Source organism: Arvicanthis niloticus, chromosome 4 (assembly GCF_011762505.2).
Source record: "Arvicanthis niloticus isolate mArvNil1 chromosome 4, mArvNil1.pat.X, whole genome shotgun sequence".
Taxonomy (NCBI): domain Eukaryota; kingdom Metazoa; phylum Chordata; class Mammalia; order Rodentia; family Muridae; genus Arvicanthis; species Arvicanthis niloticus.
Genome location: NC_047661.1, coordinates 117,989,011 through 118,013,418, shown reverse-complemented (window position 1 = coordinate 118,013,418; position 24,408 = coordinate 117,989,011). Strand labels below are relative to the sequence as shown.

Genomic DNA, 24,408 nt, shown 5'->3' with positions numbered 1-24,408 from the left:
GTTTAACATTTGGTTAGAGTATGTTTATAGTGATCCATAGTTGTAGAACGGTAGGCTTTATTGAGAAGGCCATATTGAAGCCAAGATTTGTCTGAGATAAGAAGAAAGCTAAAGGATCTGGAAGCAGAGTTTTCGAGTGAAGATGGAGACGTCACAGAACTGTGAGCTAGAACACGAGGGATGCATTTGCTGAAAGAGAATGAAGTGAGGCTTTCCTGGAGAGAAGCTCTAACAGGAATGTGCCAGCATCCAGAGGACTATATTTTATCAGAGTAAGCTGTGGTAGCACTCTGATGTTTTCTGTAGCTCCACATGAAGAAAACCTAAACACACAATTCAGAAAGGCTTCGAGTTTTATTTTCCCCTCTTGTTTCTGGAATGTGATAGGGTGGAAATCAACACAGAGATGGTGCAATAAGACAGTAGGAAGCATGGCCAGGGCCTGTGGCCTATGTCCATGGAGCAAAGCAGACAGTTTTGTTCTGTTCGGTTTCTGCTCTCGACACTTCACTTCTATGAAAAGGAACTAGTTTTAAAGCAACTGATGAAAAACTGATTGAAAACTGATTGAAAACAGCTAGCCCTGTTGAACTTCCTCGCTGTGCTTGCTTCTTTACACACCTGGTGGAGGTGATAATGAGACTTCCTTAGCACTTTGAGGAGACTGAGGAGTTGCTGGGTTCCACAAACCTCTGAGAGATCCCAGAGTAAAAGTGGTGGTGATAGATTAGATCACATGGCTGTCTTAATAGGTCTTAAGTCACCTGGATAAATATAAGTTTCACTCATTTTGTTTAAGATTGAGTTTGAATGTTTCATTTGGAATATTCCTTTGGCTAACTCACTGTTTGTCTACATTTTCACTGTCTGGCTGGGTGTTTGGCCTTTGCAGTCTTAACCACATCAAGTACTGACCGCAATGAAAGACAGAGCAAGCTGATCTGATAAAGGAGTGGCCATGAAGCAGGGTGTTTATGAGACAGGAATGTGACCTCAGTTTCTTGTCTTTTCCCAGGACTACTAGAGATTGGATTTTGGGTCAACATATTCCTAGTTGCATCTGATGTCATTATCACTAGAATTCATTCCCTTAGTTCTATAATATAAACATTTTGCTTCTACTATTTTGTGCATGTTGGGTATCTTCTGATGTTTCTGTAATGCCACTGATAGAATGACTTTCTGTATCTTAAGTCAGTGCTTAGTTGTATGAAGGTCTAAGTCTAGTTTTCCCCTGTATTATAACAATCTGTGTTGGAATAAAATTTATTCAACAAAACAAAAACAAAAACAAAACACCACCTTTCTTGGTAAATACCACACCAAACCTCAATCTTCTAAAACTTCTAAACTCTTGAGTGGAATCTGGTAGAAAGGCATTAATGAGATAATCAAGAATTGTTACTTTTTATACCGACAACAATTCGACGTTGTATAAAGCTATGCTTTGAATCTGGAGACAGGTGAAGGGGAGCTAAGGGAGGGGGTGTGTCAGCACGACATACACATGCACACCTGCTAAAGAGATAGACACCATATGTTTTCAGGCATCATTTAGCTGTCAGCCATCTGCTATGAGGAAAATAGTTTAATATAGACAATCAACTGTGGGAAGATTAAGAAATTTAGCATGTTATAAATCTAAACCAAAATTATGACATCATTGCTGACTTTACATGAGAACATTTTTATATGTACTGAGTTTCAACATAATTTTCAATAAAAATTGGCTTTCTCAAACCCCTATATTTTTCTTAGCATTAATTTTTGGAGACGATTTTGAGCTGAGTCTACTAATAAATGTGCAACTTGTATATTTCATTATTTATTAATGCATAGTCAACATTATCTGTAGATAGTATAGTACATGCTAAACAAGAACAAAATTTTATCATTAATAATGTCTTCAATTATACCTTACAAACTTCTTATGTTTAGTTATATTTCAAATTGTGGAAACTAGGTTTTCTAGGTGATATCTTCCTATGGTATATGGTATATGTATAGACAACCTGAGCACCTCTCTTGAGATGTTTAATCAAGAGTTGTACTATACTAGTCTGCTGGACGCCCCTTCCCAAAGCCCACTCAAAGGCAATTAATGGCAGGGAATGAAGATGATAAAACAGAATTCTTTGATAATGTCATCCTGATTTAAGTTTTATTTTAGCTTTCTTCTTTGGGGCACCTTGGATTCCCATGAGTTTCATGCGTATCTGACTTTAGGTTTAGGGAGAAATGGTGACCTTAAGAGACCAGATGGGACTTTGCTCATCCTCTTCATCATTGACTAGCATGGTCTTATAAGTTTGGCTTGTGGAGATACTGAATTTCTGTCCAAAGATGCTGTGGCACAAATTTTGTAAGAAAGGTGGGGGCCTTAGAAATCCTTTAAAATAGAGCTCTTAAAAAGGTAATTCATCACAGGGACTTGGGGTTATCAGAGTGAGCCTTTTCCAGAGTGCAGGTGCCAAGGTACTGAATGTTACAGTGTATCTTATGCTTTTTAAACAGACAGGCATAGAGACAGCAGCATACAGGCAACAGCAAATAGTTATTTACCAGTTAGTTTTCTATAAGTGAAGCAAAGTATATCTTCAGAAAGCTGTTTCCTAAACAAGAGAAAGCACCATTTCCCTAGGTCTGGAGACTCAGTCTTGTGTCTTCCCCCAAGCCTACAATGCTGCCTCACTGCTTCCCAATACACAGATGTGCTCGAGGGAAAAAAAAAGTCTTCTCAATCACAAGGCACCTCATTCTCCTTTGAAAACTGTGGTTGATTGGACAGTTACAGAGAACGTGGTCAGGAATGTTTATAGAACACATCATCTAGTTAAGATCATGTTAGTATTTTATTACAATTATTCATATAAATGATTCACATGCTGCCACGAGGAGTTCTAGCTCTGAATGAATCTGCCCCACGTGACCTGTTGTTTCACCACGGTGGATTCCTGGGGTGTGAGTGTCAACCTTCTCTCCACTCATTCAGCCGTCTAACCTTTCTCATCTCCAGCTCTGTCAGTTATGCTTCATGCTGGCATCTCACCAACCTCTAAGAGGATCTGAGGCCTCCAGCTACCAAAGGGACTATGTCTGCCTCAAATATTTTTACAGAATATATGCATAGTGGTCCTCACCTATGTAGCATACGTGTCTGAATCTATTACCTATAACTCATTTGCAGACCACATTTGCTGGCTCCCAGTGGTCTCATCTGTATCTGGAAGTGTGGTTAACTACCACAGAGGGTGAGGACTAGATGTGCAAGTATGATAGGGATATAATATGGAGCTTACAAGGGCTCCCCATAAAGCACACCCCACAGCCACCACACCCAATGTTCTCATTGCACTATATTCATTGGGAAACTGTAAACTCATCTTTCCTGGGTTCTTTGCCTCTAAGCTCTTGTCAAGATTCCTTCCTCCCGTTCAATTTCACTTTCATCTTTGGTAGATGATCATTTTACCCTAAGTGATTAATGTCAGGGTAATCTCAGATATTATCTCGGCTATGATTAGAGTGCAAGTTTGCCATTATACTCTGTCTATAGAATAACACTGGAAAGAAAGGGTAGATGGATACCCATATGTGGACAGTGCATGGTGGAGACATTCGGAGACTTGGCTGTTGCTTCTTAACGAGTAGTTGAATTAATTGTATTTGGTAGTTTCATTGTCTTAGCTGCTTTTAATTTTCTTCCCATTTTTCAAATGTTCATTGCTTTGTTTACTCATATGAGAATGTTTAAACCATTGAGTGTGTGTGTGCATAAGAGACACAGAGAGAGACAGAGACAAAGAGAGACAAAGAGAGACAGAGAGAGACAGAAAGAGAGACAGAGGGGAGGAGGAAGAGAGAGATGCATAGGCCATGCATATTCATAGCATGGTTCTCATAGTATTCTATGCTCTCTAGGTAAATGACCATTGATTTGAGATAGCATTGTATAAATGACTTATTTGAAGCATCTTACTGTGATTGCTTGGTACGTTTGCTTGTGATGCTGCTGCTCAAATTTTTCACTCCCAGTTTCTATACATTATGCCACTATATCACACAGTCTGGGGCTCATTTGTTCTTTCCAAAATTTACCTTAAATTATGTTTGTATTCTCTTTGTCTCTCTCTCTCTCTGTCTGTCTCCTCTGTCTCTGTCTCTCTCTTTCTCTCTCTCTCTGTCTCTCTCTTTTTTTTCTCCTCCCCCCATGTGTGTGTGTGTGTGTGAGCATACAAACATGTGTAATACAATGGTAGAAGAACAGCCTCTGTTAGAATATATGATATCTATTTCATACCACTAGAGATATTATATATTAAAACAGTGTGTATGTTAAACAGAAAACAATTCAGACTGCTGATCCAGTATATAAGACATTCAATGTGTTTCCTATAAGTGTGGTTTTCCCTATTACCTATGTGAATGTCTCAAATAAGTTTTACTTATAGTTGTTTTATATGAAAATTTACATATTTAGTTTATGAAATACATCCTTAGTAAATGTCTTCAGGGGTTGGGGGAAGCCATCTGCTAAGACTGTTAAGACTTGGTTTACAGTAAAAGTTTTGAGATCTTTAAAGAATGTACAAAGTCTGGTTGTTTATATTTGTGTGAGGAGTTTTTGTGTTGCTAGTGGTAACTACAGAGAATTATTTTAAACAGTACCCTTTTAATAACAATGGTCTTCCCAAATGTAGTGTGGCATAGCTTTAAACTTTATTAAGTCTGCCTTGTCCCCCTTCTTCTCCCTGAGTAAATGGAAGAAAAGTTTCCAGGCTCCATGCTGTGAGTTTGATTGATGTCCAGAACATCTGAAGGACTTTTGTGTCCTGCCTGCTCTCCATGAGTTCATAATGTGTGAATACAGAAAGAAGGTCAACCCTTATCACATGTAATCGAGGCCTGAAAGCAGATCAGCACTGACAGTCAGATCCTGTAAATAAGGGCACAAATCACTGCCTGCACGGCCTAGACAAGTTGTGGGATCTTTGCTCTCTCCTTTTACCCCTTCCCACTCGGGGGGACCTTGGCAGAGAAAATGAAAGCCCAGCGAGGACGTGCTCAGAATAATGTGTCACTCTTGCGAGGGAGGAAGGGATTGTGTATTTGTCATGATGTGACGGTCTTTCATTGAACAGCTGAAGGCAGCTCTGGGTTGTTAGTGTCTAGTGGTGTGGAATGCTTCAAATTAGGACAGGGCAGGGAGGCGGGAGGCCTGAGAAACAGCCGAAGATGTGGTCTTTCCTGACTCCAAAGTCAGGAAAAAATGTTCTTATACCCTGAGTTGCTTTCCACTTTCCTCTCAGGATAGAATATTAATAGTTCCTTTTTAATTGTGAATTAAGTGATTATTTAAAAACCAGAATAGTGCCATGGTTTATCAGCACTGTCCTGCAGGCAACAACATGTGTGAGCTTAAAAAATATTGCCCCAAACTCCATGGAGTTTATATCATCCTAGTGGGCCTGTTCACTGGAAATGATACTTAAGTAAATCATACTGCAAACATCATTAGTAGAAATGTTAGGATAATAATTACAGTAGCACTGACCTTATAGTTCTTTCTAAGAATAATGAGAGATTCTGTTATATTCTTATAGGTACAGAAGACACTATTATTCATATTAGTTTAAAATCTTTAGTGGTTTGCTTCAAACTATAAGCTAAAATATGTAATGCTTGCTCTCTGTTTGTGCAATAGAAAAAATGGAGAGTGAGCCACACAGATTCCTGTGGGTATGAAAGCATTCCTTTCCAAACATATAGGATGAAATCAAAGCTTCTATTTAGAATACAAGACTCTTCCTGGCTTCTAATTTTGTTCCCAGTCTCCTGGTTTCTGTTCCCCACTTCAAATCTCTGGATCTTGGGGCATACTCAATTTCTTCTATTTCCTTCAAACCTGACTCCTAACATTTATTTACAAATGTATGTGATGTCTTATTTTCTCTGTGCAAGGGTTCTTTATACTGAAATATTTTAAAGGTATAAGTCTATTTTGTTTCTTAAGTTTACTCTGTGTGTGTGTGTGTGTGTGCGCACGCACACACACACACGCATTCATTCATTCATTCATTCATTCATTCAGGTATTTTTATGTGTAAGTGTGGGTGTGTATGCATGTGTGTTCCTGCATGTAGAGATCAATATCAAGTGTCTCCCTCTATTTCTGCCCTTCATTGAAGTTTAGATATCAGCTGACTCTGTCTTCCCTTCCCCAAGCTTGGAATTCCAGATGCATGCTAACATGTTCTGGGCATCAGAACTCAGGTCCTCATTCTTATGCAGTGCTGCAGTTACTCTGCAAACTTCACAATCCCTAGGAACCTAGTTGTTATAAATCTTCTCTCATGTTAATACACCTATTCTCAGGCCCCACTAATCTCTACTGGGTACTCATTGTCTGTGTCTTCCCCTCTCACAATAGCATAAGGCAAGCTCTTTCCGGAAGGCAGATATTACCTATTTTTAATTCTTATAACATAGTCCCTAACACAGGCTTGCCTCCCTCAATACACACACACACACACACACACACACACGCACACGCACACGCACACGCACACGCACATGCACACACACACACAAGTCCCCAGGAAAATCTGAGGTATCACATTATATCATAAATGTAAAAATCAGGAAGATGGAATTTCTGGGTGAAAATAATTCAGATTGAAATTGGGAACAAGGTAATCTCAGTTTAGAAATACTCTTCTGCTTCATGAACATATGATGCATTCGGCCAAGATAAATGCATTCAAAGAGATCCCTTTCCAGGTATAATTGGAATTATTTTAAAGCCTGTTGTTTAAATGATAATGTTACTTGTCACAGGAGTAGTGTGGCCAGTACAACTTTGTGTCCTGTCATTAAAGGAGGGGAGTGAAGGTTCTCATGTCAGCAGGCAGGAGAGTGATTATCAAGAGCTGTCAGCTCCTCTCTGATGTCTGCTTGCACTCACAATGGACCCCAGAAGGCACTAATTCACTTGCTCACTGCACGTCACAGTCATCCCAGCTGAGCTGCCTGTTCACCATGGCTGAGTGTTTAAGCAGTGTCTTTGTGTTGTACAGGTAACAGTCACACTCTATGATTCTGCAAGGATGCAGGATGTTTACCGCTTGCCCCTCTGCACCAGAATCCGGCAGAGGTGTAGGATGACAGACCCTCATGTTGGCAGTGCTGTTCACATGCTTCTCCTTGACCTTCTCTGAGGTGACCAGTGGCAAAATGAGACCTTTAAAAAAAAGATCTTCCCTTCTGCAGCATTTATCAAAACCTCAGTGTGTAATTTGACTGCAGAGTAAAGTCACGTGTATGTTCAGTAGAAACTAAAGAACGTCTAAGATGTAAATCATGGCTCTTCTCTTTTCTGCTATTTCTTATAGATTTTTTAGAGGAGCTTTGGAAAAAACTACCTTTGTAAAGCTGAAACAAAAGCTGCAGATAAAAGCAGTTAGCTGTGACAGCTTCATAAGAAAGTATGTAAAGAAGTCATCAACTGAGTGCTGCCCTGTGGCTGTCAGCACCACCATTAGGGAAGAGAGTGCGCCCGGGTTCAGCCATGAAGAGACTGGTGTAGAAAGACTTAATTAGCTTGGACTTTGGAAACTAGAATGTGAGCTCTAGGGAAATGGCATACATTAGGGAGAATGGGTTAAACTATATAAAAAATCTGGAAGTTTTGCTGAGCCTGATTTCTTCTGAAGCATGGTATTTCATCAGACTTTTCTTTGAGTCCAGTAATCTAGGACCTGATTGTGTATTTTTAAATGTGTTGTTGGCACACAACACATGTAACAATGTAGAATGTACCAATTCATCAATACGGTGTGAGGTTTTTGTTTTTTTTGTTTTTTTGTTTTTTTGGGTTTTTTTGATATTTTAAAGTGAAATCCATATTAGGAGGATCTTGATTAAATTGAAACTTTACGTTTTAAATCTAGTAATTTCTCCCCAAATAGTTAGAAACTGAGGGTATTCGACATCTAGAATTCTAACATTGATATTCTATGCATCAGTCCAGTCAATTGCTCAAAAGCCTTTAATCTATAGACTCAACTTTGTAACCTGCATTCAGAGTCCTGCACACTCTGGTTCCACTCAGTCTGGTTTTTCCTCCAACCCCTTTGAATAGAAGCTGCCTGTTCCCGGAAGGCTTGTCCCCATGCTGCTTCACGAATAAAATATTATTCTTAATTTGAGCCCCGCTCATTTGATTTCTCCTTTTCCTGTTCCTCTTCTACACACAGTCTGTTCACTGATCTTCAGCCCACCCTAATCCATGTTCTAATCCATGATTTATCTATGACTGTCATTTGAGGGGAGTGTCTTAAAATGCTTCACTCTCCGCATTCATTTGTTATCATAGATCTTGTTTTCCTGTGGTGTTGAGTGCTTTGTTAGTGCACCTACTTCGGCTAGCGTTTGGTTAAAAAAATAAAATCAGAACTAGCTGCTTGTATCAGCAGGTTTTAACTCAAAAGTGGGATTCTGGGGAAGTGTGTATGCTCTGTAGAAGTCCTCTCTGCCCTTTTCAGGGCATGTGACAGTGGAGCTGCCCCACATTTCAGCCATTCAGTCATTGCCCAAAGCTTAGGCTAAACTCCAAACTGGCAGCGGATCCACAGGGCAGCATGGCTCTGAGCCCAGCAGAGAAGGTTTGAACACATTCCATGTTTGATTTTTTTTTTTTTTTTTTGTCTGCTTTCTCCCTGTTTCCTGATTGCCTTCATTAATTTGCATGTCTATTCTACACACATGTGCTATATCACGGTTATTCTCATCCTCTATGGCCCTTTAGCACCCCCTTCCTTTTCCCACAAACCCCTTCTTTCCACCTAGCCCTCCAGTAGCCATATAATTAAAGAAAATGACACCTCTCTTCCAGCAAGTTGTTAGTTAGTTCTCAGGATAAGATGGGGAAGATGGCGGAGACTTTTTTCAAAAAAAATTTTTCATTAAATATCAAACAAATATATCATGGTGATATATTAAACCAACTGTATGAAATGCATCCACTTTCATAGATCTTTGGTGTGTGTGGAGGCTTGAGGATGATGTCATCACTGATGATGTAGGCTGCCTTCATCACTCCTCACCTTTGTCCTTTAGTAGGGATTCATTCTCACCGAACTGGAAGTCTGCCAGCTTGCTTGGCAAGAGGGCATCAGGGATCTGATCTCTTTGCCGGGTCTCACAATGATGGACTTCAGGTAGCTGTACCCACCCCTGGCTTTTCTTTGAGTAGGGGAGGTTTGAACTCAGGTCTTCTTACTTAGACAGCAGTCACTCTTATCCACTGAGCCATCCCCCCAGCTCTTCTCAAACATCTTGATCAGGTAAAGTTTAGTAAGTACTCTGCTATACTTACATAAAATAATATTGTAGTCTCCCTAGGCACTGACAATTCGTTTATACTTCTTGGTAATCTCAAAACAAGACTCTCTCTCTCTCTCTCTCTCTCTCTCTCTCTCTCTCTCTCTCCTCTCTCTCTCTCTTTCTCTCTCTCTGATTACCTCTTTATGGGAAGAGTTTAGTCAATCTCTTAGAAAAATGAATATTTATAAAACTATAATGTTCTGCAGTTAAAGTGAAAGAGTTACCAGATTTTTTTTTTATAAATAAGCTTGGTAATATTAAAAGCACTTTTTGCTTTTTGTACAGGCAATGAAACTATAGTCATTTAGAAAAATAAATGACAACCGAGGAGGTAGTGGGAGTGTGGTGTCTTGCAGCATTTGCTAAGATATCTATCTGTGGGTTGGAGTCAGTCATTTGCTCTGTTATTTAAATGTTGATGCAGTGTGAGAGTGCCCAGGGAAAGTGTCGCTTTGATGTGTTCAACTATCTCTGTGATTTCATCCAAGATAAGAACATCATTAGTTTTCCTTGTTCTCACTTTTTTTTTTTCAAAGTGACAATTCTTAGGAAAAAATAAGTCTGGCAGAAAAAGTAAACTGTTTTCTGACAGCAAAATGCTGGTATGGTCTCTCACTGCTGCAGGAGACAGGAGACTTGGGTGCTGCTGAGGCAGGGTGGAGCCTCTTGTGCACTGGCCCTGTGTGGGCGTCTAGGTCAAACTCCTTTCTTTAGAAAACAATCGGGGAGGGGTCCTTTCCGCCTTTGTTGTCCTCCCCAGGAGGTTATGCTGAAAGACTGTGGTGACAAAACCAGTGTGTAATAGCCTTGTCTTTGGGTCTCCTCTCAGGCTCGCTGGCCAGCTTGCAGGGAAATCCTAGCTTCTGTAGAGGAGGAAGCTGCAGGCAGAGCTGGCTGGTCCTGGTCGCAGCGGCTGCTCTCCTGCAGTGGGCTGGCTCCCAGAACTAGAGGAGCAACTTCTCAGTTCCTTGATCATTCTGCTTTTGCACAGGAGGGTAAGATCGGTGGCACACACCACAGTGCTGACAGGGGCCGAGTTCATGTGTGATTTGGGGGATTTTTTCACACTGAAGGGCAGAAGTTCAATGGCTAAAACTTCCCACCCCATCTCCATCCTCCAACTGCTGGGGTTTTTCTGCTTTCTCTCTCTGGCATAACTCTCTAGGTAATTTATTAGGATAATTGTAAAGTGATTTAAAATTTCTCGTTTTTTTTTCCTAACAAGAGTTAATTTCAGTCCAGTTTGAAAGTTTCAGTATAGACTTTAATTTTCAGCAAACTGAAAGTCTGTATGTAAAGAAGACAAGACCATGACAAAGCTGATAAACTTTGTTTTGACTAGTATACTTTGAATTCTATTAGAATCTGTAGGTTGCTTAGTTAACTTTGTAGGTCAGGGTAATTTTTGTGTGGATACATTAAGCAAATGTCTGACTTTACAATTTTAATAGTTAAGAGTTTGTGAATGTGTGAAATATTTTCTGCATTTAAAAGCTGTGGTTTGATGCGTAATAAATAATTCAACCAGAACCATTCTTATGTCGAGGTGACTAAAATATAGTAATTTTTTAAATGTTTTAATTGTTCAGGTAAAAGAATAATAATTTCAATTACGGATAAGCTACTTTTTTAAGGTAGAAGGAAGGCAACTTAATGAATATGAGACACTTCTTGTGGTAATGAGTGATGTTGGTAATGGATTTATGATGTTGGAAATGAGGAAATACTGGCTTTGGAAAATTAAACCAAACGAAAAGGGAATCATGAATGAGACTGAAATGCAGTTGAAGTTCAACTTTACTACTGACTAGACTGCTTTTTGTAGGATGAATTTGCCTATAGTGTTTATGACTAAAGTTTCTCTTACCGACTATCTTGTATCTTTAATAGGCATATACAAGATTACTACTTTAAAAATCTCCAAGTTTTCAGGTGTGTTAAAATATTCAGTGGCTTGGCTTTAAGGAAAAATACTCTGAAACAAAATGATTACAATGATATAAGTCAAAACAGTCATTGCTATAAAGACATGCTAGGTAGATATCCACCTAGTTGGTTAGCTCATTCTCCAAGAGCTGTTATAATCTGGTGTCTCCTAGAAGAGGACATGAAATTTTAAGGAGACACACTGCTTATGGCAAGTTTAGAAAGCTCTGAGCATGGTCCCCGGGAGGCAGAATTCTTATTTCTCCATTAAAACGAGGAACATTTCCAGCCTAATGCTAATTTTTAATTTTCTTTTAATATTTTTTCTCTAATTATACATACTAGAATGTTGTATCAAATTATGCCAATAAAAGCATGTAATATACATAGAATCCATGAACCAGAAATTAATAATCAGAATATAACTTAATGTATAAAATTTTTTTCTTACGGTGAGATACAATCCCAGAGAAGGTCCTTGTTGTCTCCCCAGTCAGACAGCCTTCCCTATTCAGGATTCTTTCTGCCTGCACATGTGTGCATGTGCCTGTGATTTGCCTTTATCCGTGTGTTTCACAAGTATGTGTGTATAACCAGGTATCTGTGGACACGTGTATTTGTGCTTCTATTCATTTTAGCGCAATAATTGAGGACCCTGTGTCTAGCATGCCTGGTTTTGAATCTTAGCTCTGCCACAGCCTAGGTATGCCTACTCAAATAGCTAAGTCTGATTTCTCAATTTTCTCTACTACAAATTGGAGGTAACGATTATATTTTCCACAAGATTGATTTAATTATTGAATGAACGTGTATAATGATTTAGAGTAATGATGTGTAATACTACCAGAAGTTTTATAATTACCAAATTCATCACTGGTAATTAGTTCATACAAGAATCAGAAGTTCAGAAGTTGGGAATGTATAGAGGCTGAACTGTGAAGAATCCTGGTGTGGGTTACGTGCCAAATCCTGACTGACGTTTCCAGATTAGTCATCAAGGAACATTAACTTTTTATGATGAAATTTCTGTTAATAATATTGTATAGAATAAGCTTCATTTACTAATGGTTTTGTCTTGATAAATACAGACTGAGATGAGGGCTATGAGTTTAACCATTGAGCAACTATCAAATGTTGACTGTCAAGTTTCAAGTTATTGACAACTCATGTGCTTTATAGTAATTCTGCAGTAGTTTGGCGAGAAAGGCATTCTCTTAGGCAGACTGATGTGAGCACAGATCAGCGAAGTGGTCCTCACTCTGAAGGCAGCAATGGAATGAAAGTATGCAGAGATCCGAAGTCCTTACTTAAATAGTTGTTTACAAATGATAACAAGTGATACATGAAGAGCGTACATAAGTAAAAGTTGTGTATAGCCTTGCTGGTCTACCCACAGTGCTACTGATCATGTGACATCAGAGTGAGCAAAAAGAGGGCTTGTTTTTACTTGGGACAGTGGTGTGTGGGTGGCCTGTGTGTAGGGCAACTGACTAGCTTAAATCTTTCCACCACCTACATCTTATCTCAAACATTTCTCTAGAGTAGACACAGGCTTAGAAAACGTGAAGCAAGAATAGATCTTGGTGGAGATTTTGAACTCCATTGCTTTTACACTGGGACGCTGTGACGGTCTCAGAAGTGAAGTTTTTGAAAGGTAGAAGGTCCTTTAATGTGATATTGCCTTCCTAACAGTGAAAATATGCCTCTTAATGGGGAAAATCTGTAGTGCTCATTAATTCTTCAAAGAGATTTAGAGTGTCAAACAGATTTAGAGCGGGAGAGTCACACACACACACACACACACACACACACACATTTTGACCTTTGTTGTCAAAACATACTAGAGAGCTATCCATACTCTAAGGCATGATGCAGTGTAGTGTATAAACAGTATTAAAATACAGTTTTGATCTCTGCCTCTCTAAAAGTTATTCTGAAGGGACTTAAGTGATGTTAGAAGTGTGTTGGATTGACTGACCTAAAATCCTACCATGGACTGTTGATTATCTTCACTCATGGAGGGAAATAATGCACCGTACTTAACAAAGACAGGGCTCCCATTTTAACATTTAGCCAGGTAATGGGTTCAGAGCCCTGTTTAATGGATATAAAAGAATCCTAACAGTTTCTGCCTATATAAAACCATGATGTGGTTATATATCAGTGAAATTAAGCTAAAAATGGATATTTACATCTTATTGAAGTGAGTTATGGAGAAAAATAGAGGCAAGATATGAAGTAGGAATTGCTTTTTTTTTCCCCTAAATGCAAAATATTCCCAAAGTCAATGAGCAAAAATAGATCTTGGTCTCCAGGGTCCCTATAACTTTATATAACCCAGATTTTACATCCTGTCTCCTCACTGGCAGGCATTATTATGCTATTTTTCTAGTATAAACTATTTATATCTGACCTGGTTGACACTGGCATATAGTCTGAAAATCTTTATGAAACATCTAGCAAAATTAGGGGAAATTGAAAGTCTAATAGTGGGGAGCCTTGAAGATGGTTGTGCACATGTGGTCTCAAACCAGGGCACGATACTGTCGAGCACCTAGTTTTGGTAATATTTTTAAGTGAAAAACGATCCCTGTTACCATATGGCAAAATATAGTGCAAAATCTGAACTGTTAGACCGACACAGCTGTCGAATGCATACATGTGTTTAAAGTGTTCTCTACTGGAGCTATTATGCGGCATTTCCAGAGATTAATCTCCGGCTATTAATCGGCAGTAACTGCAAGTTGTGGTGAGCATCACAGATGGAAGTAATGTGATCTGTGTGGTAATTTACCTGGGAGGAGAGGGACCAAAGTAGAGTTTGCAACTTAGACTCCGCAGAGTAGATTGCTTAACATCTACTAGATATAGATTCAAAATATTTAGTTCCATGTTTTTCAGGAGAAACTATAGGATTTTAAAAGTCCTGGTAATCATACATGTCTTATACGTGTACGCATGTCTAGCATACATAATCTTAAATTTTTTAATTACAATTATGTGAGGGCCTTTGGGAGACTAATATTATTAGGAACATCAGAGTACCATTAATTAACCACTGTCCTCTGTAAGCCAGGGAGTACAAAGTGACATTTTAAAAATCTTTTATTTGTTGAGAACTCTCAGGAATGAGCCTGTGGAGATCCTTTTCCTTAATTTCTAAATAAAATATTTATTTTAAAAATTCATACAAGGACTAGAACAAGTCTTCAATAAATAACAGCAACAATAGCTAACTATATGAAGATTGTCTTAATTTTCTGTTGGTCTGAATTTCTTCCTCTGAAGCCCAGGTAAAACTCTTCATCCTCTATTGTTTGCATCTCTAAGTAGTGAGTTTGTAACCTTAATGGATATTTCTCTTTGAAAACTTTGTATTAGTAAACATAAAGTGATTTCATAATTCCGTACTAAGAATAGCTCTGTTCATGTTTTTAACTCCTCCACCAGTCTATTAACTCTGAAAAAAGGTACGGTTTGGGAAGAACTAATTTTATACTGATGCTATCTTCAGTCCCTTCTTAACTCTTCATAGAACATTACATTATTGGGCTGGAGAGATAGTTTACTAGGTCAAGAGCTTGCTGAGTGAGCTTAAGGTTCTGAACAGGTTACAACCCCAGAACCCGTGTAAAAAGTGGAACACAGTGGCACAGTTTAATGACCACAGCATGGGGGAAGGAAGGGAAGGTAGGTCATGGGGCTGGCTGGCTAACCAGACTAGCCTACTGAGTTCCAGGATAGTGATACAGCTGTCTCAAAAGACAAGTAGATGGTCTCAGTGGGAAACACCTGAGATTGGCCTCTGCCCTCCGCATGTAAATATATACATGTACACACATCTGCACCCACATGCCCACTTAAACACACACACACACACACACACACACACACACACACACACACACTCGCCCTGCCCCCATTGTTTGTGTTGATGTTTTGAGCATAAAGAATGGACATTTTAGTAGAGAAGGAAAGTTAAATGTAGATGAGGCAAAGAACTGAAGAAAGCTCACAGGTCCTCAGGGAGATCAGAGGTCCACACTTCATCCCATACTCTGCCGCTGTTTTCACCAGCATCAGTCATGTTGACCTACTTTGCCTACCTGTTCCCCCAATACTGAAAATCCAAACTGCTTTCCTCCCTGAGGCATTTCTGATATACTGTTTCCATGACCTGGATGTCTCCCCCTTTTCTGATCTGGCTATCCATATTTGCTTAAATGTCATTAAGTTAAACATTTCCTTAATAGTCCAAATTAAATGAGTCCCTTGATATCATCCCTCACAGTCAGTTCTCATTTTCCTTTATAGTACATATGATTTATCATTACATACACTACTCCCTTGGTGGAAGCTTACATCTCAGAGGAAAAGCTGTGTTCTGTGTTCATAGGTGTCTCCCGAGTACATAGTGTCTGCATGTTGTGTAGAGGCATCTGTCCTACTGGGCATCCTCTTTTCTCATGTGGCTTACAATGTTGAGAGATACTGGTATTGCAAGCATTGTTTGTTTGTTTCTGTATTTATTTGTGACTTGAATCTGCAGATCTGCATTATTAACTGATAAATGTTTCATTATCTATTTTTTTTAACTTCTGGAGAGAGAATTTGTTTAGCTACTGATCTTACAATGGTCAAATGAACCCAGCTCAAATGTTTATTCAGCCAATACCAAGATGTCTCAGCAGTAACTGGCACTGTGGGTAGGTGCAGTTGTGAAGGAAGTGTGCCTTTTAAGTTAGAACCGGAGACATTTAGAGCATGGAATATGGCTCAGTAGGAGATCTCATGCCTAGTAGCTCTAGGCATTAGCTCTATCTCCAGCATGACAAACAATAATGTTTTCTGTAAGTGCTGTAGGCACTATAGCACTGTGTATATCCCCAGAGCCTCCTGGTTTATGATGAATCTCTGTTGCCTACTAAATAGTGTGTTTATTAGATATATTCTAAATATCATTAATTCTTCCTTGAAGTCAATTATCAAGACATGGTGACTACCATTAATTAATGCTATCACAATTCAATGGTTTCTATACAACTATCTTAACACAAGAGTAGTGTGTTGATGATGTTGTCATTGTTGGTAACGGTGAGAAACAATGGATATGCCAGGTTGTCTAAATCTAAATTTCACTTCTTGGTTATAGTACTAGGTACATACTTGGTATCTCATGAAGCTTTTTTATACTTGGCATTTATAATCCTGGAACAGCCTTTGAGTTTGAGGCTGGCCTTATACATACCTCATTTGAATGGACACTAGGAGCAGAGTGCCTGAAACTGCTTCTCATATCCCTTCTAATTCAGTTGAAAATCAACATATGTGTCTAATACACTTATTAAGTATAGTATCATATGTTAAGTATGTGTTGAAATGGCTTTTGTACATATTAATTTCTCATCTCCAGTATTTGTTCCACACAATATATCCACAATTATCTTGATATTTTTAAAATTTTAAGTGCAATTTTATATATGTTGAAACCATAACTTAGACTACTCAATAATTAACCATAAAACCTCAAAAATATGAGAGGATCAGTAAGAACCATTACCCACAAGTAAGACAACAAAGCATGACAGAATTAGATAAATTCATTTCTATTTCTGCTGACTCTAAAATATAAAGAAAGGAAAGGTTTTGAAAACTCAAGAAATTACCTTTCTCTTCATAGGACTATTCAATTATTTAATGGACTATTCAATTATTAAATTGAATAATATAAGATATTATATTTTCTTTAATAATAACATTTGGCCTTTCTCTACCAGATTACCTTTTTGTACAAAATGAAAAAATAGATTAATACTTCAAATAAATACTCTCATCAGGTCTAAAGAATAAAAAGTTGCTGATTTGTGGTTATGTTTCATTTTAGTAATTAGTCATTTTTATGGGTCAATCTTAACAGTATATTTACTTTGGTTAAAGCTCAATATGTTAAGATTATTAATCCATTACAAAGCAACAGTATCATGTGTCCATCTTGAAAAAGAAAAATTGCCCCCAAAGTTGATGTTTTATGTTATGTGTAACACACTCTATGTCTATATTAGCGGATATTTTGGGAGATATTTGTAGGAATATTTTGTGGCTCTGGATATAAGTTTTCTATTCAAATCAGGTGATCAGTGACCTGGAGAGCAGCCTGAAAAGACCTTCAGTGTGACAGTCACAGAAGAAAGGCAAATGGCACTTTGTCGAGGTTTCTAACATAATACCCTTTAACATCACACTCTTTGTTTCAGTGAACTACACATATCCACACATGTGTTTCTTATACACATGTTTTTATAGGATTGCTGGAGTGTACTAAAATCAGACAATACCAGTAAATGTTTTCTACTTAATTTCCTGAGTGAAAACATGTTATGAGGCCTGGATGTAAAGAAATAAGAGCATAAATCACATACATGACCTCTTCACAGACATATCACATTCCTCCAATTGTTTTTGGCTTGGATATTATGAGTATATACCAAGCAGTTGATTCCTAGCACAAGCAATTTACTTGCAATTATGTGTGTTGTTAATCTATACTACTTAGCCTTTCCAGTGAAAAATGTAATTTTCTGTGTTTTTTTAAAAATAGACTTAATGACAAACATCTTGCAAATTAGATTTTCATATATTTCATCTCTCTCTTATGCTCAATTTAATCTATCAAAGCCACACATTGTTGAAGACATCTGGTATTGAGCTTAAGCAGCTGGATTTCATTTGTAAAGGTTTTAAGCAAATTTTGGTACTTGCCAACAATAATACAGCAGCTGGCCAATGTGTTTTCTCTGTGGCAGCTTTGTGCAAAGTGGCAGAGGAGCCCTGAGTTCAGAAGCAGGTGATTTTCTGCCTCTTGCTGCCCTGACTAGAGGGAGGTGAAGGTTTTCTCAGGTGATTCTGTGTTTCTTCAGGAGCTATGCACACAATTATTGAACATAGACAAATCCAAGTGTATATGCACATGTGTGTGCCTGCACATGTATGTGTTATATTAAAAGAGTTTAGAGAAGGAACACTAAATGCCTGGGATTGTCTTCTTCCATTGTCTCCTAGCCATGGCTTGCAATACTGGCTGTGGAGAGGGAATCGTTGCAGAGCCATGGATAGCCAAATAAATAACTCTAGGAGCACAGAGTGTGGGCTTTCCCAAAAGGATTATGTATTTCTTGCCCTACAATTACCACAGATCATTAAGATATAGATGTAAATACTCTATCACACATCTATGAAGCAAATATCTGAGACGTAGTTCCAGAGAGCTCCAATGTAATAGTCTCTTTCAGGGGGTTTTTATACACTGTCATGAATCGGGAGATTCTATTCATTCTTTTCTGCAGAGACGATCTCTAGATTGTCCTACAGAAGATCAGAAACTGTTTTGTTTATATGTATTTAACAGGAATACTCATTTTAATGACTAATAAAAATAATTTATTTGAAAAACAGCTTATGTACCCAGGTTACAGTGTCTTTTGTGTAAAACATATGCATGACCCATTATTTGGTAAAAGCAACTGTTCCCATATCATGGAAATATCCGCAATGATGAAGAAGGTGTAGGTGCTTCATTTCTTTGAAGCAATTCATTATGATGTGAGGGATGTCTGAAGTAGTTAAATCAAATTGAAATCCTAGATTTCTTGCCTTTTCATACACACACACACACACAGACACACACACACACATAGACACATACACACACAGTTTAGGACTATGGCTGAGGCAGAACAGAAATAAGTAACAGCCTATATAGAAAGCCATTTTTATATAATATGTGTGTATATATATGTGTGTGTGTACATATAATAATGGATAATATGTATATATATTTCTTTATACATTATGTATACATATATATGTATGTAAAGTCCTAGATACGTGTATGTATGTATAAAGAAACACACATGTATATAAATATATAAATTAGTTTTTGTCTGCTGATAACCATTAAACACCTGTTTGACTCTGGGAACTTACTTCCAAGTTTACAATGTTCCATGAGTTACCCTCAGAAAGGGCCATGTCGATGACTGCCTCTAGCTCTGTGCTCACCCCTAGTCACATTAAACATGTTCCCAGAGAAACTAATTTATGTGTTTGTCACTGTCTAGCAGTGTGGAGAACTGTTCTGGGAAGAAACCAAGTCATAACTCTCTTCTACTGGAAAAGTTCTGTGCCAGAATTCTTACTACCTTACTTTAGTATTGTTTTGCTCTTTCTGAGTCGAGAGTTGAGTTTTCCAGACGAACACCTCCGAGTTCCAGGGAAATATGGAAACACACCCAAGGAGTGTGTGTGTGTGTGTGTGTGTGTGTGTAGTTTGTCTCTTTGAAGCTAATAGGTAGTGAACATTGTTGCAATGTAATTAACGGCAAATGTGTTCTTTTAGCCTTATCTTGTTTTATAAATTAGCATTCAGGCATTTAGGGGAGATTCTGTTCCTTCAGGATCCTTGCCTACAGCCCTTACCGTACTCAGACAAACATACACTATATATATCAAATTCAAAGAGGGAAGAGACGGGGCAGTGAATGCTTGGGACTGTCTCATTCCACGATCCAGGTCATGCTTGAACCACATCTGCAGCTTTCTGAAGTTTCTACAGGAAGCTGAGCAGTGCAGCTGTCTCTAATGTACTGTGAACCTTGAAAGGAATTTCCTTTTAAGTAAGAACGGAAGTAGTTTGTGTGTGGGATGATGGAGTGGAGGGTTTTATTTAACAGAAAATAAAGGGCAATTATGTGTGTAAAACAGCCACACATCCTAAAACAATCCTAGTGGGAAGGTATGTTCGAGGTACTGATGTGCATAATTGGAAGAGTCTTGTAAACTTTTCATAATCTGCTTCTATTTGCTGGGCTTTGGTAGAGGCAAGTGGTATATGTATGTTGTTGGTGACTGTAAAGGTCTCACTGTTAGTCTTAGAGGTAGTAGACCAGAAGTTGGAATCTCAGAATGTTAGTGCTAGTTTTTCAGAATTTACATCTTCAGGTTAGGACTATGGCCAATGCAGAAGAGAAAGAAGTGAGAGCCTAGACAGAAAGCCGTAGAAGGGAATGCTCATAAATTGCAATAAGGATGCTGAAGTGGAGCTCTCCACAACAGATGGCTTCTGCCAGGGGTGGGGAAGGACTCAAGGACTCAGGTTTTTTAAGGGTCTGGCAACTGGGAGTTTGACCATGCTCCAGTGTATATATGGGTGACACAAATTGGACAACTTTCTTCCTCTTCCTCTTGCTCCCCCTCCTCCTTCTCTTCTTTTTCCTCCTCTCCTCCTCCTCAACCTCCTTCTCTTTTTTCCTCCTCTTCCTCGTCCTCCTTCTCATTGGAAGGAGGAGGTTACAAGGGAAGGAATACAGCCCTGGGAAGACTGTGAAGTAAGTATGATGGGGGTTCATGATATAAAATTCCCAAATAATCAAACCTATTTTTTTTAAAAAAGAAAGAAACCTGAAGCAAGTGTTTGCTACATGCACATATATCAACAAGTTACCATAAAAAAATGCCACCTCAGAGGACTGATTTGAATGTCTGAATGAAATAGAGCCAGGGACTTTGGTTTTTCCTTTTTCTTTATTCTGTTACATTCTACTTTATTAAAAAGCATTTGTGTTCATGGCAAGGCACTTTTATGCTTGTTTATTTACAAAAGAAAAAAAATAAAACAATAGAGGACTACATTTAAGTCTAGGGGAAAAAAAATCACACACCACCTGGAAGAATAGAGCAGCTTTCCCTTTTCTCCTTGAAATACTTATCTCATGAGGTAACTTGAAAAGTATCTCAAATAGCTCTGCCTGCAAAGAAGACATCTGATCTCTGGCTTTACTCCTGCAGAGTGAGTTTTAACACCTCTACAGATTCATTTCTTAATTCTAAAATTATGTGGTCATTGTTCCTCTTGCCATTGCCGGACATCCCTCGTACAACAGTCCCTATAAATTTGCACACTGGGTTTTACGGCATTGGGCAGCTGAGACAGAAGGTTTGGAGAAAACTGATCTGCTGGTTTTCATAGGAGAAGTTGCTGTAGTACTTACCCTATTTTTCTACCTCTCCATTGATTATTTATCCAGTGAGCATAAGTGTAGACGTTGGTTTGAAAGCTGTACGAGAACACTTGTCCTTTGTCTGTGGCTTGTTTTGATTCTTACATCTGCTCCAGAAAGGGCTTTAAAGGTCTGTTGAAGATGCCATATCATCTGTTTTTATTTTATAAGACACATGGGCAAAATTATGCCCTAGAAGTTCTATAGCGTCTTACTTTTTAGTCTGCAGATTGTTTTCTTATTCTTAGGCCTAAATGAATCATTAAAGCATACTTATGGATTTATTAAACATTAGTAATATAACAAGAAAAATTGATATAACTTATTATTTTTTGAAACATAAAGATACCTGTGTCAATATTTTTTAATATTACAATGATTGTCATTTTTATATGATAGGCATAAAGAAAGCTGATAATACTTCATTTTGAGATGTAATAACACACTAATTTTGTCTTTTATAGCTTTACTAATTAACATAATTTGATTATGGCTTAAGATAAAGCATTGGTGTTTTATTATCTCATTAAGTAAATCATGAAGCAGGCTCAAAGGAGTTAGGTTACAGGTTGGGCCATAAAGTTAGCATAAGGCAGTACCTAGATTAAGATAATCTGACTCCTGGGTTGCTTTTGTTGTCTACCCTGTAAATATCTGTTAAGAAAAAATATTTATATGGTTTCAACTTAAAAGAACCTTTAAAAATGTAATGCATAAATTTTTAGAATCTTACAATGGCAAACTTAATACTTCATGGAAGAAAACCACAAAAAAGCAGGATAGACCATATTTTTGGAAAATGTGATTCATGGCTCAGGAAAGAGAGTTATTATCAGCTGTCTGTATCTTCAGAAAAGACAGAAATAGAAAGCTAAATGATACAAGCATCGAAAATATTGAACATGCTATTTACAGGAGACAGATGTAGATATGACAAGCAGATAAATATGAGAATTATATGCTCAAATAATAGGAAATGCAAAGCTCCAGTAAGGCATCTGACAAAGCAATTAACAGTTTGGAATTACTGAGGTTTGGCAAGTTAGGAAGTAATAGAAACTTTTACCTGCTGTTAGTTATAAACTTTGTTCTAAGTTTGAATAGTGACTAACAATTCACAGATACTGAAATTGTGTAGAATAGCTGTAGGCCAAGTAAGGAATCTTAAGCCATGGCATTTAAAAGTAGAAGCAACAATAAGAATTGGACAAATGGAATCCATCAATTAAAATTAGGTTCTGTACTTGAGAGCATATCACCAAGAAGAGAAAATATAGTCCACAGAATAAAAAAAAAAAAAAACAGTTGCAAATCATACATTAAATAATAGACATTTATTCGAGTTAAATGAAGAAAACAACAAAGAATTATTCTATGCAAAATTTGACAAGTATATAGTTGCCAAGAAACAAACGGATGATCAGCACTGTCATTCATTATAGACTTTCAAATCAAACCACAGAGTGATACTGCTTTACATCTACTACATATTGCTATTGAATCAAAACTATAGTTAACATGTGATCAAGTATGTATGTTCAGACATGTACTTCAATGTTTACAGTGGCATTATTTAAAATAACTATGAAGTGTAGACAACCCAAATATCCATCAAGTTGTGAGCAGATTAAATAATTATAGGAATTTCATTATTCCACATTTTATAATTTCATATACTAGAAAGAATCAGAAATGAAATCAAGTATGTATGTCTCCTACTCCTTGTCAGCTAGAAAATGTGGGGGTTTTTCCTCTATTTTTTTCTATTGAAGGCTTGGTTCTAGCAACTGCTGTCTATAACTAAAATACCAAATTAGGGTTCATACCTTGACTATTGTTTGCTTTTTAGTATGTCAATGATTATATTTAAAATGTGACCTTTAGTGAGGTAGTTTGTCACTTTATTACTTTACTCATAATTAAAAACCATTTATGATTAAATTATGTTAGACTGGCTTCATGTTGGGCTTATTTTCCTTTGCTAACATAGCAAGAGTAGTCCACTGCAACTGTCTTTTTTTTTTTTTTTTTTGCTCAGGTCAAGGGAAACAGTATCTCACCAGACAGCTGCCATATGTAACTGAGAATCTGCTCCTGTTAACTTGCACATCGTCCTTTAACATTGCTTTTGCCCACACACATTGAAACAGTTCTCTGAAGAAAGGCTCATTCCTAAAAACAAGTGTTCACTTCTTTTCTGGTGGTGACATAGATGAATTTCATTTCCTACACATGGCATAGTGCCTGGCTGAGAACTCATCTACGACGACATGCCCGTCTGCAATAGGAGGATCTCATAGTCATAACAAAAGCATATTTTTCTGGAATACTATTTTTATCTTTTACCAGTTCAGGGCCATGGTCATAGATACGGATGGAAATAAATGTTGGGCTTTCAAGTTTGTGCATCAGAGAATTCATATCAGTCATGGGAGGGGTCTCACTACGAGTTGCAATACTAGTGTGGCAGCACTCAGACACAGAAACGTAGTTTACATTTTGTATGTACTCTGCACAGTGCACATAGAGAAAAGGGCACTCCTTCTAGCTGCAGTACCTTTAGACAGTATTTGGAATGAAAGAACCATGGCTAAGCAGTGAGAGATAGAGGAGCTGGGGTTTGTATGGTGAAGGGAACTGGAAACATCAATGCCAGATAGAGAAAAGACCAGACTTCTCAAATCACATCCTGCAGGGAGCCTTACATGGAAACTTGTTGAGTTGACAAAAGAAATCCTGCTGTCCTAACCCACATCTATTGAGTCTCAAAACTCTCAGAAGTGCATTTTTCATAGACTGGCAGGTGATTTGGTCCTGCAGTAATGTTTGAGAAGCACCTGCCTAGATATTGCTGGAATGTCAGTGTCAGGTACAGAGATGAATTCCCACAGGCACTAGGAATTCAGAGAACATTTGTGAGTTGCTATAGGATGCTTCATGGGGTTTACTATAGAGTCTAAGGGTCTTTTGATTAAATGATATTTGTATGATCATATGAGACTTTGGAAGTTTCAAGAGAGTAATTTTTATTGGTTATTAATTA

General features: G+C 37.9%; 1 protein-coding gene across 5 annotated transcripts in view; it reads left to right on the top strand.

Moving 5' to 3' along the window:
• The window catches only part of Bmpr1b (bone morphogenetic protein receptor type 1B), a 157,732-nt gene that overhangs the window by 47,266 nt on the left and 86,058 nt on the right, over positions 1–24,408 (top strand). The window contains exon 1 of one of the 5 annotated variants that reach the window (XM_076933309.1): positions 10,166–10,379. The exons of 3 other annotated variants lie outside the window; for them this stretch is intronic. The gene's annotated coding sequence lies outside the window, so the exon portion shown is untranslated. Of the gene's footprint in view, positions 1–10,165; positions 10,380–10,400; positions 10,550–24,408 lie in introns of those variants that run through there. One more of the 5 variants, XM_076933311.1, reaches the window with a different exon arrangement.